This window comes from Pristiophorus japonicus, chromosome 5, assembly GCF_044704955.1.
Source record: "Pristiophorus japonicus isolate sPriJap1 chromosome 5, sPriJap1.hap1, whole genome shotgun sequence".
Lineage (NCBI taxonomy): Eukaryota > Metazoa > Chordata > Chondrichthyes > Pristiophoridae > Pristiophorus > Pristiophorus japonicus.
In genome coordinates, this window is record NC_091981.1 from 225,946,185 (window position 1) to 225,965,124 (window position 18,940).

The 18,940-nt window shown below is 47.1% G+C and overlaps 1 pseudogene; it reads right to left on the reverse strand.

The window, feature by feature from the left end:
- Positions 1 to 16,626: 16,626 nt before the first annotated feature.
- Positions 16,627 to 16,865, reverse strand: LOC139264829 (U2 spliceosomal RNA; annotated as a pseudogene).
- Between the last annotated feature and the right edge of the window lie 2,075 nt (positions 16,866 to 18,940).

Below are 18,940 nucleotides of genomic sequence, written 5' to 3' on the forward strand. Positions count from 1 at the left end.
TTCAGTGTTATCAGTGAATCTACTTTTTACTTGGTCTACATACCTCCGGCAGGTTTGGCCATTGTCCATTTGTACAACCAGTAGCCTGTTTCCCTCTTTGTCTGTTACTGTCCCCGCAAGCCATTTGGGATCCCGGCCATAGTTTAGCACAAACACTTTGTCCCCTATTTCATTCCACCTCTCCCTCGAATATCATTCATGGTACTCAGTTAGCTTTTGACGCTTAGCCTCAACAATTTCATGCATGTCTGGATTAACGAGAGCCTGGTCTTTAAGGTTCGTTTCATCAATAGTTGCGCGGGGGGAACCCCAGTCAACGAATGCAGACGAGATCTGTATGCCAGCAGCAGTCTGCAGCGTGGGACCTTGGATTCTGAGCATGCCTTGTTTAATGATCTGCACTGCTCGCTCTGCCTGGCCATTGGAGGCCGGCTTGAAAAGTGCCGTCTTAACGTGATTTATACCGTGGTCAACTATAAAATAGTGAAATTCTGCGCTGGTGAAACACGGACCATTATCACTGACCAATATGTCAGGAATGCAATGCTTTGCAAACATGGTTCTAAGGCTCTCCACAGTGGTGGAGGTGGTGCTCGAGTTTAAAATGGTGCACTCGATCCATTTTGAAAATGCAACAACGACTACGAGGAATATTTTGCCTTTGAATGGACCCGCATAGTTTACATGCACCCACGACCACGGTTTGGTGGGCCAGGGCCAGGGACTTAGGGGGGCCTCCCTGGGGGCATTACTGAGTTGGGCACAAATGGTGCACCGACGGACGCAGAGCTCCAAGTCCACGTCAATGCCAGGCCACCAGACGTGGGATCTGGCTATGGCCTTCATAAGGACGATCCCCGGGTGCTCGCGATGGAGCTCCCGGACAAACGTCTCCCTGCCTCGTAAGGGCATAACTACTCGGCTGCCCCACATCAGGCAGTCTGCCTGTAGTGAGAGTTCATGCATGCGCCTATGGAAGTTTGACCTCCTCAGGGCACGCATCGTGAGCCTCTGCCCAGTCACCGGTTAAAACGCATCTTTTAACTAGAGATAACGTGGGGTCGCTGGTCGTCCAGGCTCTGATTTGGCGAGCCGTCATGGGCGAACCTGTGGACTCAAAGGCATTGATTGCCATGACCATCTCACAGTCCTGTTCGTCAGACCCTTCCGTGGTCACCAGGAGTAGTTGTCTGTGCCTGGACTATGCTTTATCGTGTAGCCGCCAGCGTGAGCGCTCACCGATGAATGCGTGCTGAGGCGTTGGCGTTGATTGGCTAGCACTCGGATAGTAGGGACGTGAGGCGTTTGTGGTCGGTTTCTAACGCAAACTTGGCCCCAAAAAGGTATTGGTGCATCTTTTTGACACCGTACACGCACGTGAGCGCCTCCTTCTCATCCATACCGTACCTGCGCTCCGCCCGCGAAAGTGACCTGGAGGCATAAGCAATGGGTTGTAATTTACCCACATCATTGACATGCTGTAAAACGCACCCGACCCCGTACCCTGATGCATCACACGTAAGGACTAACTTTTTACCTGGGTCAAAAAAGGCTAAAACACTCTTGGAACATAGAAGGTTGCGTGCCTTATTGAAGGCGCGTTCTTGGGCGTCCCCCCAAAACCAATAGCACCCCTTTCTGAGTAGCACGTGGAGAGGCTCCAGCAGCGTGCTCAAGTTCTGCACAAAGTTCCCAAAGTAATTGAGTAGCCCGAGAAAGGCGCGCAGTTCCGAGACATTCCGGGGCCTGGGTGCCAGGCGAATCGCTTCGATTTTGGATTCGGTTGGGCGGATTCCATCAGGGGCAATCCTTCTGCCCAAAAATTCAACCTCAGGCGCGAAAAACAGACACTTGGATTTCTTAACTCTTAGGCCTACCTGATCCAATCGACTTAGTACTTCCTCAAGATTGCGGAGATGAGAGTCGGTGTCCATGCCCGTGATGAGTATGTCATCTTGAAACACAACCGTCCCCGGGATGGACTTGAGCAGACTTTCCATGTTGCGCTGGAATATAGCAGCTGCTGACCTGATGCCAAATGGGCATCGATTGTACACAAAAAGGCCTCGATGTGTGCTGACGGTGGTGAGTAGCTTAGACTCTTCCGTCAGTTCTTGCGTCATATACGCAGATGTGAGGTCAAGTTTCGAGAAAAGTTTTCCTCCATTCAACGTGGCAAATAGGTACTCCGCTCTGGGCAGTGGGTATTGGTCCTGTAGGGAGACTCTGTTTATGGTAGACTTGTAATCCCCACAGATTCGCACGGATCCATCAGGCTTCATGACGGGGACGATGGAGTTTGCCCAGTCGCTGAATTCCACGGGAGAAATAATGCCTTCCCGCAGAAGCCGGTCCTGTTCGTTTTCAATCTTTTCCCTCATCACATAAGGCACAGCTCTAGCCTTGTGATGGACCGGTCTGGCATTCTGTGTGATGTAGATTCTAACTTTAGCCCCTTTGAAGGTGCCCACACCTGGCTGAAACAGATGTTCAAAATGGCTTAGAACTGTTGAGTAGGAGGTCCGTTCCTCTGACGACATGGCGTGAACATCATCCCATTTCCAATTAAGTTCTGCTAGCTAGCTTCTCCCCAACAGGGCTGGGAGATCCCCGGGAACAATCCATAGGGAAAGTCGGTGCACCTTTGTGTGTGACTGAGAGCATGGCGCTGCCAAGGACTGGGATGATTTCTTTAGTATAGGTCCTTAGTTTGGTGTCGATCTTTGTGAGTTTTGGTCTGTTGCTTTTGTGCGGCCACAGCTGTTCAAATTGTTGAACGCTCATGAGGGATTGACTGGCCCCCGTGTCCAGTTCCATGTTGACGGGTATCCCGTTGAGTAGAACCCTCATCATAATTGGAGGCGTCTTGGTGTAAGAACAGTGGACATTGATCGTGTTAACCCGCTGTACCTCGGTGTCCCGTGCACTGTTCCAACCGTCTTCTGGTTCGCTTTCCGACCCTTCCGATTCGTGTACCAGCCGAGCTGCTTTTTTTCTGCACATGTGAGCCAGATGCCCTGTGTAGTTGCAGTTTCTGCAAATGGCATGCTGAAATCGACACACCCTGGTTGAGTGCCTTCCCACACATCTTCAACACAGACCGTTTCCATTGTTTCCGAAGGATGAGCTGCGTCTGGCTGATCTCCCTTGAGCTTCTCTCAATCTGTTGTTGATTGCTCGCATTGTGGGTTGATGAGGTGTGATCGGCCGTTCCTGTGGCCCTTGATTTTGATGGCTTCTGGCGCCACTATCTGCTGTTGAAGGCCTGCTCTCCTGCCTTTGTCTGTGTGTGGGGGTAGCAGTTTGTTTCACAATGTGAACCCCTTGTTCCGATGTTTCGTTAGTTGTCGTACCCGAAGTACAGATCAACCTCGTTTCTTCTTCGCCTGCCAAGAACGTCTGTGCGACCAGTGCTGCTGCCTCTAGAGTCAAGTTCTTAGTCTCTATAAACTTTCGGAATATGCCTGCGTGGTCTATTCCTTCAATAAAAAAGTCTCTCAGTACTTCTCCCTTTAGTTCATCGGGGAACTCACATGAACTAGCTAGCCTTCGAAGTTCCGCCATGAAGTTGGGTATGCTTTGGCCCACACAGCGTCTGTAGTTGTAGAACCTGTGTCTGGTCATGTGTAGGCTGCTCACTGGCTTCAGGTGGTCTCTCACCAGTGTGCTCAACTCCTCAAATGACTTGCTTGCTGGTTTCTCGGGTGCCAGCAGATCTTTCATTAAAGCGTATGTTTTCGAGCCACAGCTGGTCAAGAGATGGGCTCTTCTCTTGTCTGCCTTATCGTCGCCCAGCCAGTCTTTGGTCACAAAGCTTTGCTGAAGCCTTTCTATAAAGTCATCCCAATTGTCTCCAGCATTGTATTTCTCATCTGAGCTGTTGGTAGCCATTCTGTGGATTCTGTGATCCCGTAACTCGTCGCCACTGTTAAGTCCTGATCTAATGTACTGACTTACACGAAACACATGCTGAAGTCAAGCTCACTCAGAACCTGCATCTTTAATTCCAGCTCTCCAGTGCTGCACTTGCCTGAGACCTCCATTTATATACCTCAGTGGGCAGATATGGAGTGTCTCCTGCAAGTGCATCCCTGGTGGTAAGGTATGCTTATTGTTACAGGTCATATCCAGTTACAGTCATGTATATCATGGTAATATACAGTTATATACAGTAATGTGAGATACATGACAACGCCGGTGAAAATCATCGACTGGGCATGTCCGATTGTTCCTGTACTCAAGGAGGACTGTACGGTTAGTGTTTGCGGGGACTATAAAGTAACGATTAACCTTTTTTCACTGCAGGACCAGTACCCGCTACCCAAGGCAGATGACCTATTCATGACCCTGGCTGGAGGGAAGACGTTCACCAAGCTGGACCTGACCTCGGCCTACATGACGTAGGAGCTGGAGGAGTCTTCGAAAGGCATCAACACGCACAAAAGTCTATTTATCTACAACCGATGCCCGTTCGGGATTCGGTCGGCCACAGCAATCTTCCAGCGGAACATGGAGAGCTTGATAAAGTCGGTTCCTTGCACAGTGGTCTTCCAGGACGAAATATTGGTTACAGGTCAGGACACCATGGAGCACTTGAAGAATCTGGAGGAGGTTCTTAGTCGGTTGGATCGCGTGGGGCTCAGGTTGAAACGCTCGAGTTTGTTTTCCTGGCACAGGGCATCAAATTCTTAGGAAGGAGAATCACAGCAGACGGCATCAGACCCACCGACGCCAAGACGGAGGCCATCAAGAACGCGCCGTGACCGCAGAACGTGACGGAACTGCGGTTGTTCCTGGGAATCCTTAACTACTTCGGGAATTTCGTACCTGGGTTAAGCACCCTGCTAGAACCCCTACATGTGCTACTGCGCAAGGGAGACGACTGGGTATGGTGGAATTCACAAGAGGCTGCCTTTCAGAAAGCCAGAAACTTGTGTTCTAACAAACTGCTTGTCCTGTATAACCCATGTAAACGATTGGTGTTAGCTTGCGATGCGTCGTCATACGGGGTCGGGTGTGTGTTACAGCAGGCTAATGAATCGGGAATTTTGCAACCAGTTGCGTATGCATCCAGGAGTTTGTCCAAGACCGAAAGGGCCTACAGCATGGTTGAAAAAGAGGCTCTGGCATGCATTTATGGGGTAAAAGAAATGCACCAGTACTTATTTGACCTCAAGTTCAAGCTTGAAACTGACCACAAGCTGCTCATAATCGCTATTCTCGGAGATCAAACGGATTAATACCAATGCCTCTCTCCGCATCCAAAGATGGACGCTCACGCTGTTGGCATACAACTATGTAATCCGCCACAGACCGGGCACAGAGAACTGGGCAGATGCTCTCAGTCGGCTACCATTGCCCACCACCGGGGTGGAAATGGCACAGCCAGCGGACTTGCTCATAGTGATGGAGGCATTTGAGAAATCCCCCATTACGGCCCACCAGATCAGGACCTGGACCAGCCAGGATCCTTTACTGTCCTTGGTAAAAAAAAAATGTGTCTTCCATGGCAGCTGGTCCAGCGTCCTAGTGGAGATGCAGGAAGCGATTAAGCCATTCCACAGACGCAACAATGAGCTGTCCCTGCAGGCGGACTGTCTTTTGTGGGGCAATCACGTAGTTTTGCCCAAGAAAGGCAGAGACACATTTATTTGCGAGCTGCACAACACCAACCTAGGCATCGTAATGATGAAAGCCATAGCCAGATTCCACGTGTGATGGCCTGGCATCAACTCAGATTAAGAGTCATGTGTGCGCCAGTGCAACACCTGCTCTCAGTTGAGCAATGCACCCAGAGAGGCACTGCTAAGTTTGTGGTCATGGCCATCCAAACCGCAGTCGAGGATCCATGTAGACTATGCGGGCTCAATCCTAGGCAAAATGTTTTTGGTTGTCGTGGACGCTTACTCAAAGTGGATTGAATGTACAATAATGTCTGTAAGCACATCCGTGGCCACCACTGAAAGTATACAAGCTATGTTGGCCATGCACTGCTTGCCTGATGTCCTAGTCAGCGACAATGGGCTGTGCTTCACCAGTGCTGAATTCAAAGAATTCATGACGCAACAGGATCAAACATGTCACATCTGCCCTATTCAAGCCTACATCCATCGGCCAGGCAGAATGGGCAGTTCAGACCATCAAGCAAAGCTTGAAACGCATGTCGGAAGGCTCTCTGCAGACTCAGTTGCCCCGAGTGCTGCTCAGCTACAGACCCCACTCACTCACCGGAATTCCCCCAGCTGTGCTGCTTATGAAAAGGGTGCTTAAAACAAGGCTCTCTCTTTTCCACCCTGATCTACATGATCACGTGGAGGACAAGCAGCATCATCAAAGTGTGTACCATGACTGCGCAAATTTGTCACGCGTTATTGAGATTAATGATCCTGTGTTTGTGCTCAATTATGGACATGGTCCCAAATGGCAAACTGGCACGGTCACAGCCAAAGAGGGGAATAGGGTGTTTCAGGTCAAACTGACCAATGGACAAACGTACAGAAAACATTTGGATCAAATCAAATTGCAGTTCACCAACAGCTACGAACAACCTGAAGAGGACACCACCAACTTTGACCTTCCAACACACACACAAGTGCCAACTGACATCACAGTTGACCACGAAACTGAACTCATCATCTCTAGCAGCCCGGCAAGGCCAGCTGCCCAACAGCCCAGTGAAGAACTGACCAACCCACCCATCCCAGCATTTGTACCGTGACAATCGACAGGGGAGCGCAAAGACCCAGATCATCTCACCTTGTAAATAAGTGTATTGTTGACTTCACGGGGAAGTGATGTCATGTATTTAACCCCTTGTAACCTGCATCACACCTGACCACCAGAGGGCCTGCCAGCATCCCTTGGGAGCACAGTATATAAGCAGGCCACCCACGAGGTACCTCCACTCTGGAAACTTAATAAAAGAGCTAAGGTCACACTTGCTCATTACACAGTACTCAGTCTGGCCATTTATTTTGAGTGTAACAGAACCGACTTTAGCAGGCTCTCCATGTTCCGTTGGAAGATTGCCGCGGCCGACCGAATCCCGAACAGGCATTTGTTATAGATGAACAGACCTTTGTGCGTTTTGATGCAGGTGAGGCCTTTCGAAGACTCCTCCAGCTTCTGCGTCATGTAGGCCAAGGTCAGGTCCAACTTGGTGAACGTCTTCCCTCCAGCCAGGGTCGCAAATAGTCGTCTGCCTTGGGTAGTGGGTACTGGTTCTGTAGCGAAAAATGGTTAATCGTTACTTTATAGTCCCCACAAATTCTGACCGTGCCGTCACCTTTAAATACCGGGACAATCGGATTGGCCCACGTTGAATTCCACCGGCGTGATGATGCCTTCTCGCTGCAGCCTGTCTAGCTCAATTTCCACTTTCTCACACATCATGTATGGTAACGCCAGTGCCTTGTGGTGGATGGGTTGCGTACCGAGAACCAAATGGATCTGCACTTTCGCCCCCGAGAAGCTTCCAATGCCGGGCTTGAACAACAATGGAAATCTGCTCAGAACCTGGACACATGAGGCGTCGTCGATGGACGAAGGCGCTCGGATGCCGTCCAGTTCCAGCTGATTTTTCCCAGCCAGTTTCTGCCAAACAGTGTGGGACCATCCCTTGGCACGATCCACAGTGGGAGTTTGTGCACTGCTCCATCATAGTAGACTTTGACTTCTGCACTGCCAATTAGAGGGATCAGTTCCTTGGTGTAAGTTTTTAGTTTGGTGTGAATGGGGCTGAGCTTGGGCCTGTGTGCCTTGTTGCACCACAGCCTGTTGAAGCCATTTTTGCTCATTATGGACTGACTCGCATCCGTGTCTAGTCCCATGGATACTGGAATTCCGTTCAGTTCAACTTTCAACATTATTGATGGACATTTCGTAGTGAATGTGTGTACCCCATACACTTCTGCCTCCTCGATACGAGTCTCCGATTCAGCCTGATCCACAGTGCATCGATCTTCCTCTGCAACGTGGTGGTTTGCAGGGTTAGCAGGGTTTGCAGCTCACCTGCACATTCGCTGGAAGTATCCCATTGTTCTGCAGCCGTTGCACACATAGTGCTTGAAGCGGCATTGATGGGCCCAATGATCACCTCCACAACGCCAACAGAGTGTTAACTGCCTCGCATTAACGATTGATGGTGGACTCTGGGTCAACTGAGGTCATGCAGCAGCAGCCGGCATGTACGTTCTGCCATGTATATTCCTGCTCGAAAACTATGTTACTTTGTGCACAGTACTGGCCGAAAGCTCTTTACTCTGCAAAATTTGTTTGGTGTTGCCGCTGGTGGACATAAATGCCTGGGCTATCGTTATGGCTTTGCTTAGATTCGGAGTTTCAACAGTCAACAGTTTGCGAAGGATTACCTCATGACCAATGCCTAGTACAAAGAAGTCTCTTAGCATTTGTTCTAGGAATCCCTCAAATTCGCAATGCCCTGCAAGGTCGCCACTTCCTGGCCCTCTGATCGTTGACATGTGTTGAACCGATACCTCGCCATCAAAACGCTTTCCTTAGGATTTAGGTGCTCCCGGACCAGCGTACACAATTCTTCATAGGATTTAGTTGTTGGTTTTACCGGAGCTAGGAGATTCTTCATGAGGCCACAGGTTGTTGCCCCACAGACAGTAAGGAGGGTTGCCCTTCGTTTGGCAACATTCTCGTCCCCTTCCAGCTCATTGGCCATGAAGTATTGGTCTCCACGAAGGCCTCCCAATCATCCCCTTCTGAGAACTTTTCCAGGATACTAACTATTTTTTGCATTTTCGCACGGTTGTTCGTTACCTCGTCGTCAATTGATAAGCTCATAATAAAGGATGAAACTGAGTACAATGAGCAAGTGTAACCTTAGCTCCTTTAATGAAACTCCAGAGTGCAGGTTCCTCATGGGTGGCCTGCCTATATACAGTGCTCCCAAGGGATGCTGGGATCCCTTGGGACTCCAACAGGTGGGCTTTCTGGTGGTGGTGTGATACAGGTTGCAAAGGGTTAAATACATAACAGTTTGTATGTAGGCTTATCCATTAATAGCTCAGTCCAGTTTACTCCAGCCAATTTATTTCTCATCCCTTCAGAACTTGCCTGACTTAAATATAAAACCTCAGTTAGTGACTTTTGCTTCTCTCTCTCAAGCCTGATATCAAATTCAATCATTTTTTGGTCACTATTCACAAGATATTCCCTTACAGTCAGATTGTAAACTATATCTGGTTAATTAATCATCACTAAATCCAGTGTCGCCATATCCCTTGTTGGTTCTAAAACATATTGGAGGTAATATTAACCTAACCTATTGGACAGAAAACCCACAGGATCCAGTGGAACACTGGTTTTATGCCCTGCCCAATATTACTCTCCATTGACTTCAAAACCAGCGCTGCACCGGATACCATCAGTTTCCCGCCGGTCGGTTAAGTTACCATTGCCCCCATTGTTCCAGAAAACTGTTCCAAATATATTCTAGAAATTCATTGCTGTTACTACTTGAGCTATTCTGCTTCTCCCAGTCTATGTAAAAATTAAAATCTCTCATCGTGACATTCTACCTCCACGTCTGCATTACGATTTATATTTTGTAAATGTCAGTATCTGTAGATAAAATAATGACATAAACTAACATTCTTTATGTTAAGAAACTAATGTGAGTGGATTAATATAGTGTTATGTTATACGATGGCAGGCACAAAAAAATCTCATTTACAAAACTTCAGTGCCTATGTTCACGCTATATGAACTTGGCATTATAACTGTCAGACCAAAAAAATTCCAGCCTCATTTATCAGTTCATGGGTTCCTTGCTTCAGTAAATTGCATTTCCTGAAAACAGAAGCCATATTCCAGAATCCATCCACAATCATTTTGTTTGTTATCTATTCCTATTCTCATCCCAATTGTTGGCCATACTTATGGATGTAGCTTATACTGCAGATTAATGTTTTTGCGAGCAATACTGCCTCCTGTTGTTATGTGGTTTCACCATTGATGCTGAATAATAATAAGGTCATCAATAACAGTGATTAATGTAAAACAGTTTAAATGTTCAGCTCTGGCTGATCTAAACAAATGTTTAAATAGCAGAAACAATTGGGCAGAACAACTTTAAGAATACATCAGCAGTTCTTAGAACAAGTATTCACTTTTACTGGGTGATTTCCACAAAATATTCCTGGGCTTCTTATTATCGGATCAGGAATTGGAATCACTGAGCAAAGAGAAGTAGGGGGAAGATTTTGCTTTCCCTAAGCATTTCCTGCTCATGTCAAAGAATCATCACTACCCAAGGAGACTAAGCGATCGGGTGATCAAAACATTAACTGCCTTATATTCCTGGTAAATAACGGGATAATATTTTGTGAGCACTGATGACATCACCAGAGAAACTGAACTGTGATGGTTTCAGTATCCGACAGTCTGAGAAAGCTAAATTCGCATAATAAAATGACAGAATCACTGAAGCATCCTTGGATAATGACTATCCTTTCAATGTTAATTAGCTGCCTAACTTTGTCAGTCTCAGTAGTTCTTCCCAACCAGTTCTCTTAATTATGTCACAGCATTCGTTGTTTGAATAAAATATTTTCTTAAAGTCAGCGAAACAAAACAAAATTGATGGTAAAGTTCAATGTTACGCTCTTAAACTTAATTCTTGGGCCCTGAAATTCTGGTGGTGTATAAACCCAGCAGCACTATCGGGAGGGTGGAGGATGAAAATCTGGGGAGGATCCACCAATTTTATGTCCCATTTAAGTTCTGCCTAAAATTCCACCAGTAGTGAGAGAGGAGGGGAGGGGATGTTGCGGGGGGCCGACGGGGATGGGGTGTATAACTTGTGCTCATCCTAGCTAAGGTGCAGCCATTCACATAATGGCTTCAGGCTAGGAAAACATCATCAGTCCTCGATTTCATCTGCCAAACTAACTTATGCCTCTATAAAACACGGGTAATTTAAAGGGAACAGAACAATGGCTGAATTCTGCTGGAATCTGAACAGTGAATTGCTGTGTTTCATTGTGATGTTATATAGAAAGTTATTGCTTTATTTTGGATTGGTCTTTTCTCAAAAAATGTTTACACTCTTTATTTCTGAGGCTCCCAGCTTCATTTAGACTTCTCCCTGTTGACATGGTTTCTTGTTTGGGGGATTTCCTTAGACAAGAAAGGCTGCAATATGTTTTTCCTCATAGAATGACTTGCATTTATATAGTGCCTTTCATGACCATGGGATGTCCCAAAGAGTGTATGCCGCTTATTATCCCTGTGCTCAGCAGACGTACATGGCTATGTAGTTGTCATAGAATCATAGAACGGTAACAGCACAGAAGGAGCCCATTCAGCCCTTCGAGCCTGTGCCAGCTCTCTGCAAGTGCATTTTAGCTAGTCCCACTTCCCTGCCCTTTCCTTGTCATGAACCAGATGGTAGTTACAGTCATTGTGGATACAACTTTGCACTTTCTTTGTTGATTAAATAATAAGGCACAGTTGATGGCCTTAGAATAAAGACGTCATGGTGTTTGTTTGGGAGTGGGAGGAGATGGCCATTGATGAGCTGCATAGTGATGGAGTGATCGAATAACAGCCCTTGTATCAATGAATCCAGGAGCACTTAGGTACCATCAATGACGCCCTGAGCTTTGGGGAATCCTGCTATTTGAAGAAGTACCACACTGTCAGACTGTTTTCACTTGTTCAAAAGGAAACTGATAAACATTTCTAGCTCCTGCAAACAAGCCCATCAGTCACATGTTTGATACATGCAGATTGGCTGGTGTTGCTGATGCTCCCTGGATTGAGTCTGAGGCGTAAAAGTTCTGGGTTAAAATGACCTTGACAGCCATTGGCAGTACCGTGGCTGTGGTGGAACTTGGCTGCAGGTCAGTTTGCGGCATGTGGTGCAACTCTGACTTGCACTCGCTGGGTAGCCTCAGCCTATACAGAGATTATCCTCAAACAAATTCAAGTAAGTGCATCCTTGCCTGTATATGCAGTGCAGTATGGAGGATAAAGCCCACTGATGCTGTCCTCCTCTGGTGTCATCTTATATATCTGGTAGGTGTCTGTTCTTTCTCTTCTTTCTACATATTTCTACAAAGTACCACATAATAGGCTTGTTAGCAAAATTGAAGCCCATGGGTTAAAGTGGGCAGTAGCAACATGGATACAAAATCAGCTTAGGGATAGCAAACAGACAGCTATGGTGAATGCTGTTTTTTGGACTGGAGGGAGATATACAGTGGTGTTACCCAAGGTTCAGTTCGAGGACCACTGCTATTTTTGATACACATTAATGACTTGGACTTAGCATCACCCCTGTGCTCGCTGACCTACATTGGCTTCAGGTTAAGCAACACCTCGATTTCAAAATTCTCATCCTCATTTTCAAATCCCTACATGGCCTCACCCCTCCCTATCTCTCTAATCTCCTCCAGCCCCACAACCCCCCCGAGATATCTGCGCTCCTCTAATTCTTCCCTCTTGAGCATCCCTGATTATAATCGCTCAACCATTGGTGGCCGTGCCTTCTGTTGCCTCGGCCCTAATCTCTGGAATTCCCTACCTAAACCTCTCTGACTCTCTACCTCTCTTTCCTCCTTCAAGACGCTCCTTAAAACCTATCTCTTTGACCAAGCTTTTGGTCACCTGTCCTGATTTCTCCTTATGTGGCTCAGTGTCAAACTTTTTATCTCATAATACTCATGTGAAGCGCCTTGGGACGTTTCACTATGTTAAAGGCGCTATATAAATACAAGTTGTTGTTGTTGTTGGGTGTACAGGGCACAATTTCAAAATTCGCAGATGACATAAAACATGGAAGCGGTAAGGAAGAGAGTAATCGACTTCAGTAGAACATAGGCCGGCTGGTGGAATGGACAGACACATGGCAGGTGAAATTCATGCAGAAAAGTGAGAGCTGATATACTTTGGTAGGATGAATGAGGAGAGACAACACAACCTAAATGGTACAATTTTAAAAGCGATGCAAGAACAGAAAGATCGGAGTGTTTGTGCATAAATCTTTGAAGGTAGCAGAACAGATTAACAAAGCAGTTGATAAAGCATATTAAATCCTGGGCTTGATAAATAAAGGCATAGGGCTGGAATTTCCGCATCTTGCTGCCCATTTACCACCCAGAAACAGTTTACCGCCCAAATGTGGAAACTACCGCCCCTTACCGCCCATGTTCTGCCCAAATATCGGCAGTCAATTACCGCCAGTGATGAACAAAACCGCTTGCCCACATATACCGCCCAAAAAATGCCCAAAATTAGCGCCGGCGGTAACTTCGGCAAACCACCCATTTTTACCACTGGCAAAAAATACTGCCCAGAAATCACATCACTTAACTGATCTTATCCCAGCGGTATGGACGCCATTTTTTTAATCGGTGATTCTTGAAGAAAAGTCTGTGTGAAGTTGCTAGCAACCTAAAAGTGAGTTGTGAGTAGTTTATATGGGGTTTTGAATATATTGGAGATTATAAGAGCATTGAGTTCAATTCAAAGTAAATGTATGTATGTTTTGTGGACATCTGAACATTTTTGAGGACATTTTAGGACATAAAAAGGAATGGCGCCTGTATTTTCAGTCCCAATATTGCTAACTACTTACATGCTGCAAAATAAAGCTGGAAGAAGATTCGTTGAAGAGCATTATGTGCCCAATCAAAGAGGTCGCAGACTCTTGAGGAGACGAGTGTAAGGTTATAAATCTTCAGAAAAGCACAGAAGGAGACCATGAACTAAAAATGTGATTCATACAAGCTTTTGGACTTTAATACAAGCTTTTGGAATTAAACTGGACAGTGGGAGCAAAAAAGTGCCAGCCTTAGGATAGGTGTTGACGCTCCCCAATTAAGAACATTCTGTGGTCAGGAACCAAAACTGACATTATGCATAACAACAATGGAGTTGTTATATGAGGCCCGGAACTTGATTGGCCAAGGCGGGGGGGGGGAGGAAACAAGTTCACTGAAGACGCCAAGTCTGCAAAAAGACCAGACAACAAAGGAAGCACCACAGGTGCACATTTTTGGGGAACGAGGTGTTAAGAAGTCATTTTGAGTCTCGCAAACTCCATGTGCAAACTGGGAACAGAAGAGTCCAGTATTGCAGTCAATCATAGAATCATAGAAGTTTACAGCATGGAAGGAGGCCATTTCAGCCCATCGTGTCCATGCTGGCCAAGAAGAGGCTATCCAGCCTAATCCCACTTTCCAGCTCTAGGTCCATAACCCTGCAGGTTACGGCACTTCAAGTGCACATCCAAGTACTTTTTAATGTGGTTTGAAGCTCCTGTCTGCATTAGGCGGACGCCTCAACTGTCTGTAGAACTCTGCAAGTTAATATCACAAAAGGTCGGAAATAGTAGGGATCTGAGTAGTTAACTAACCTGCTCGTGTTTAACTGCCCTCCCGCCCGGGTGGGTAAGGTTAAAATTGACCCCACTGTCTCAACTCAAGATGAATCAATATTGTTAAATATATGCATAACAATGTAACAAACTCCAGCATACTTGATTTATTGTGTTCTACTTTTTCTTTATTTTCTATGATGGCTTTTGTTTGCAATTTCTGTGAATGGTTGGATGTTTTTGCTCATCATTGTGGGTGTACATCTTGCTTGAAAGGTCTTTTTGGAAAGACCTGATTGCACTGGAGAGGATACAGAGGAGATTTACGAGATGTTGCCGGGAGTGGTGAATTTTGGCTATGAGGACAGATTGGATAGGGTGGGTTTGTTTTCCTTGAAACAGAGGAGGCTAAGGGGAGACCTCATTGATGTGTATAAAATTATGAGGGGCCTAGATATAGTGGATAGAAAGGGCCTATTTTCCTTAGCAGAGTGGTCAACAACCAGGGGGCATAAATTTAAAGTAATTGATAGAAGGTCTAGAGGGGATTTGAGGGGAAATTTCTTCACGAAGAGGGTTTTGGAGGTCTGGAACTCACACCCATCAACCAGGATCACCACAAAGCAACGTATCGATACAAACATTTTATCAGAAACCGCAGTGGTGGGAGACCAGTCAAAACCTGGATATAAATATGCGAGCTGGAAGCAGCTCAAAGCAGCAGGTCGACACAGCAGCTTGACACAAGTCAAAAGAGACAGAAGAAGTAGAAGGACACGTGTACATACAGAAGGACATGTAAGCAGAAACAGAAGAACATATAGAACGAACAGGACAGAAGGACATGTAGGACGAACATACACAGAAGGAACAGCACTGCAGAGAATGGCCAGAAAAATAACCAACCGGTCATGGAACCAAAAATCACGAACTTACAAGCTACAACCAGGAAGGGTGATTGTATGTCTCCAGTTGATTTCTGTCAGAAGTCTAGTTCTGTAGTTTTGGTTAGTTTTTCTGCATAATAAAACTGACACTGGGTTAAGCCTAAATTTTGTGCCATGTTTTGTCCTTTTCGCCTATAAGTTCCGAGGTCAAAGGATCAGGGTAGAGTGCAAAACATATACACGCAGCCTACAAGACCTTACCCCCATGAAATTACAGGGAGCACTGCTCCTACCTGTGCGTTAGAAGGCTGTGCTTCCAAAAAGAGGTTATCACTGAGATATGCCAGCTCATTAAGGCAGACGTGCAACCTACCAGCACCATCAGCATCGCACTGCCTGTCGAGTTGAAGATGACTGCGGCACTTTCCTTCGATGCATCGGGCTCATTTCAGGCCTCAGCTGGCGACATATGCGATATCGCTCAACACGCCACACATCGCTGCATTCGCCAGGTGACTGAAGCGCTTTACGCACGCAGGATGGACTTTATTAACGGTCCAATGACCAGGGAGGCACAGAGTGAGAGGGCTTTGAGTTTCTCAAGAATTGCAAACTTCCCCAAGGTTCAGTGTGCCATATACTGTACGCACATCATCCTGCGAGCAACTTTAGAGGAACCAGTGGTTTACCAAAACTGAAAGGGATTTCACTCCCTGAACGTGCAGCTCGTCATCGACCACATGCAGCGCATCATGGCAATTAATACCAATTTTCCAGGGAGCATTCATGTGTGAGAGCACTATCTCTGACCTGTTTAAGAGTCAGCCACAAGGTCAATGCTGGATGCTGGTGGACAAAGGATACGGCCTTGCCAGCTGGCTCATGAGCCCCCTCCGGAACCCTCAGACAGAAGCCGAGAAGTGCTACAACAAAAGCCAAAAAGCCACCCACAATATCGTCGAAAAGACAATTAGAGTGCTGAAGCAATGCTTCCGATGTCTGGACCAATCTGGAGGCAGCCTGCAATATTACCCTGAGCAGGTCGCTGAGTTCATTGTGGTGTGTTGCATGTTGCACAACTTAGCCATCATGAGGGGCAGGAATTGCCACATGGGACTGCAGGACCTCCTCAAGAGAAAAGGGAAGAGGAAGAGGAGGAGGAGGACAAGGGCAAGGTCATCAAGGAGGACGAGGAGCATGGCAATGAACCCATGCCCCACAACAGCACAGAGGAAGCCTCATGGTGCTATCGCCACTGCAAAACTGATTTTTTTTTTTTGAAATTCGTAGCCAATCGTTCCAATTCTTTGTCAAATCACAAACGCCAGAGGTCACCTTGGGCCCATTCAAGGATCACTCTGCGCCAATGCTCTTAGCCAAAAGGCCTAGAGCCACTGCACCATTCCTGGAAGTACTGCAATACCAGGTTGGTGCCATGGAGGCGGATGGGTCAGGTCCCCCACACACCTCCGTGGAGGTGGATGGGTCAAGCCACCCCACCCACCTCCTATTTCCAAAAAAGCAAGCATATACCTTCCTGATCCAGGGAGAACCACCTTGGGGTTATGGTGGTTACTCCCCTGTCAGGTCAGTTACGCATGATCTTAGCCAAAAGGCCGAGAAGCGATGCAAAACTGATACGTCAGCAGCCCATAAATGAATGCTTTGCTTGAACGGTGAGAGTTAGGTTTCACCCTTGCCTGGCCATTGTACGCAAACCTTATAATGATTGTTACCCCTCATTTGTAAAAGTGAGTGAGACACTGCACAAGAGTGGTTTACTTGAATAAAACAATTTTATAAAATATTAAATTTGTCAAAATGTCAAACACAAAAATGCAAACTTCAAAAACATTACAAACAAGAACAACACAACAAACAAATCATGTAAAACTGCAAACAATCCCAACCATCACAAATCTTTAATAAAATATACAAAACAACACCTCCCCCCCCCCCAACCAATCCCCAACCCTCCAAGGATTCTACCTGCGACCACCTTTCTCAATGTCTTTTCCCCCCGATCCTTGGCCCTGCCCTCCTCCTCCCGTTATTACTACCCCTGCCCTGCCCGCATTAGTACCAAGACGTCATGCAGCGGGGCATCTCAAGTGCAGCTGCTGAAGGGGGGGGGGCGATAATGGCAGCGCTATGAGTGGGGGCTCTGGAGGAATGGGGGTTGTTGATGACCCGTCTTCAGAGTCGGAAGAAATTGCTTCCTCCCGATGATCAGATGCAGTCGCCATTGGTCGCCGTATGACACCTTGGAATGCAGCATCATATCCTGAGACCATCAATTGCCACATGGCATTGACGGTCTGGGAATTCTCCCTCACCACCACTATCAGCCCCGCCATGTCCTCCGATTGATGTATGGATAATGCGATGATGTTTTGGGATGAGCCACCAATGGCCTGGATGAGCTCTTAACCCACGTCGACGCTCGCCCTAGACAGTCCAACCATGTCCAGGTCAATGCCTGCCTGTCGTGGAGCATATCCGGCTTGCCGGATCAGCCACCATGGATTCAGCACAGGGGCTGGAACACTTGGTGTGCGCCACTGCACACTGTTTGGTCCCGCTTCTGCGGATCGGAATTCAGGAAAATTGGATTCTGACGAGGAAGCGGTGGTCGCAGGTGGAGTGAACCCTTCAAAATCCCCCTCCTCTCCCCCATCCTCCTCCGCCACCACCACAAAAGTTTGAGGAACGTCCTCCTCCTCCCCTGCCTCTGGGAATTCCACTACTACAGCTCTCATGGGAGGGGCTGTTGGTGCAGACTGCTGCTGCTGCTCCTCCTGTGCAACTGTAAAACATAATATTAATGGTTAGCAACAGGGGAGGTGAGGAGAGCGAAGGGGCGGTGACACGAGTACGCCCACGTTACACAGGCTTACGTAGAGTAGCAACACCGTTGCATCATATATTGCCGAGGATCATTGCATGAAATTATCATAAACAGAGTGGACAGAAGCTGCATTTCATGTTCCCGGCGTTACAGTACATTCTACATTATTTTGACATAACATTGAATTACATGACCGCAGCAAAGCCCGGGGATTATGCAGGACTTACCCTCCATGAGCACCGGATCAGCACCACCATGATCATGCATGCCCACCAGGTCGGTCAGGTCGACAGTCTGCGGCGGACCACCGCCTGCCCTGCGGAGCTCAGCCCTATTGCTCGCTAATTTTCTCTGCAAAGGTGACAAGTGCAATGTGTAAACTAATTTCACAGCTACTATTACGGAACACATAGATAGACATCCCCAATTAACCATCCCCAGTCCTTTCCTCAGTGGACCATTTGTGTACCATTAGGACGCAAGTGGTGCATGATGAACACATCTCAGTACAAAACCAGTGCAATGAGATCGATGATAGGAAATAATGCGTGACACCAAGCTTTACAACATAAGATCTACATTATGAGTAATTAGTCAGTGCATGATAAAAGTTATTACTTACTCTCGCTAACGCAACCATATTGTTCGACCGCTTGCAGCACTGGTTTAGCCCCCGCGTTACTTGTGCCACAGAAGACACCGCCTCCCCGACCTCTCTCCAAATTCACTGACATGTAGCAGGGGCGGGTTTTCCGCATCCACCCCAGGTCAAAAGCCCCCATCGAGCCTCGACCTCATGGAATAGTGCTTCCAGGGCCTCCTCCGAGAAGCGCACGGCCCTCCTCCTTCCCACGA